Source organism: Morone saxatilis, unplaced genomic scaffold (assembly GCF_004916995.1).
Source record: "Morone saxatilis isolate NCDOM2014 unplaced genomic scaffold, NCSU_SB_2.0 Contig2, whole genome shotgun sequence".
In the NCBI taxonomy this organism is placed as follows: Eukaryota; Metazoa; Chordata; class Actinopteri; family Moronidae; genus Morone; species Morone saxatilis.
Genome location: NW_023339762.1, coordinates 24732743 through 24735175, shown reverse-complemented (window position 1 = coordinate 24735175; position 2433 = coordinate 24732743). Strand labels below are relative to the sequence as shown.

At 40.9% G+C, this 2433-nt stretch overlaps 1 protein-coding gene across 1 annotated transcript in view; it reads left to right on the top strand.

Moving 5' to 3' along the window:
• Positions 1-255: 255 nt before the first annotated feature.
• Positions 256-2433, top strand: part of mical3a (microtubule associated monooxygenase, calponin and LIM domain containing 3a) — a 56301-nt gene continuing 54123 nt past the window's right edge. Inside the window, 1 exon segment of the mRNA XM_035665725.1 lies at positions 256-445. The gene's annotated coding sequence lies outside the window, so the exon portion shown is untranslated.

The window sequence follows — 2433 nt, the reverse complement described above, 5'->3', positions numbered from 1 at the left end:
CCAATCGGATTAAACTGAGTTAAAACACGCAGGCTCACTCCAAGGAGCAGTGGGGGTTTCTCACATTGCATTTTCAAATAAATCCAGCTGTATTCTAACATAACATAGTTTCGTCTAAGTCGACCCCCTTATATGTTACTGTAATCTCGCTTTAGCACGTATAAAGGTGGAATTAATGAGCTACCGATGTTAAGATAACATGTTGGTATTTATAGTCTCACTCGCTCCCCCCTCCTTGTCGCCGTTACGGTTTCGACCGATCCCTCTCTGTCAGTTTCAAGTTGCGCCTTCTCTCCTGTGTGGCTCCCTGCTCCGGTCCTAACAGGCATTACCTCTTAAATAAAACCCCAATACTGTGGATTTTACTGGGAAATCAGGACCCAAACACGGACATGGAGTCATTCCCGCCCTATAGGAGTGGATTATAAGCACAGACGGTTCAAAGGTAAGCGGGGACGTTCCTCCCGATCGCTTCACAAACACGGTGCATTTTTGAACGTTACCCTTGGATCCGCGGACTGCACCTCTGCACGTTTGGGAATGTCACGGTCTGCTGCTTTTAATAGAGCAACTAACGATTGAACTATGCGGTCCTGTAATAAATCAGACATTTTCCATCTACATTGCACATGCACGTTGCTGTAAAGTTAATGGTGCATCAGTGGTCAACTGTCAACCCCGTTTTTAATTCAGATTGAAAGCAAGGGGCAGCCTGTGCAGTGTGCTGGATGGTTGATGAATCCTCATCCTGGATAAAAATGATGGAGGCTGAAAGCTTTTTTTTTTGTGCCATGGAAGTTTTGCTTTATTATATGAATGTGATCGAATTGGCAATGTCACACAATAATACAGCTATGCTTCATTCATATCAGCAGCTTGAGGGGCTGAGTTTGTTCAGATGCTGGAGTGCTTTTGACAACATGTTTTTTTTTTGTAATAACACAGTCACAACTCAACTGGAAACAATCATGTTAATTGCATGTACTAGATTTGACCCTCGGGAGAGAATACCTGTTGTTATGGTAGTGTTTTCTCTTCCTATGGAACATTACTGCAACCCTATACATTAGTCAAGCAATGTTTTTGTATTTTACAATTAGTTGCTCAATAGTGTAGAACAGCACAACTATTTGAATATTGTATTAGAAGCCACTGGAGAGTATAGGTTTGTCTCTGGAGCAAATTCTCCAGTTGACCTGGACACCTATAATAATGCGACAATAATGTGACCTTCACTGTTTATTCTGTGAATGTCTTTTTCTCCCCCGGTACGTTCACTGAACAGGCGAAACTGCATGTGTTTTTAATGCAGCAGCTTGTTTTCATTCTCTCATCTAACCGAATTACGCATAATGTTCATGTTCAGTGTTGTTTTGATGCAAAAACCACATTTATTTGTGCACACATTTGTTGTGATTCCCAAGTCGCTCAAATTCTCCTCGGCTCTTACTGATGAATGACTTTATTTGCTGTCGGTCTTGCTGACTGACTGCATACGGACCTTAACAACAATAACAATACCATATTGCTCCAGCTGACCCGGATCAGACCATACATCAAAACACTGCAGCTGTGGCTAAATGGAGCGGCGAGGTCCTGACCTGACAGACGTTTGCCCCGGACAAAGACTCTTATCCTGTCTCAGTGGAGTGATGGAGAATTGGAGAATTTGTTCTATTGATCAGTGATATTGACCTTTGTTGCATTTCATCCTCCTCCTTGTAGCAACTTGAGTGCCAGACTTTGACAGACAGATCAATTGGGATGTGCTACCTCTGTTAAGCTGGATGTGTTATCATATCTCCCAGTTTCGCTCTTGAGAGATCAGGATGTGCAGTGGAGAAGGAGGATGTTTGCTTGGTGGCTGGCTGTAAGAACTGGAGAAGGCTGCAGTCTGGCTTTCTGGAGAAGAGTTGGGTCAGACTTGTTTAACCTGTACTGTGTAGTGTCCCCTGCAACACTAGTTGTTGTTTGTTAACTTTAGAAGGAGAGACAGTTTGTGTGTCAGTCTGACATTTGCAGTTTTGTGTTGAGTCCTTTTATCATTTTTAGCTTTCCAAAATCTCTATATGAAATTAACTTTTCATGACTTTCGCTGCTAATGGAATGAACACAAAAGTCAAAACAAAACTGATTTAAAAAATCCCTCTTCACCTCTGCAATTACAGTTTTAAAAACGTCATTTTAAATGTAAACTGATCACATCATACTAGTATAGCAAAGGGTTGGTGATATGACAATAAATGTCCTGAGATGATAGAAATTAGTTTTTCCATCATTTTGCTATGCTTTTAATATTAAGGTAACCATCCCTTTTAATATCTCCAGGCATTATTAGACAATTGTGAGCAATGTTGCAAATCAATAAGAAAAACTGCTTTAAGATAATATTGGATTTACAGGAGCTTTATGTAAGGCTGCTCAATTAATCGA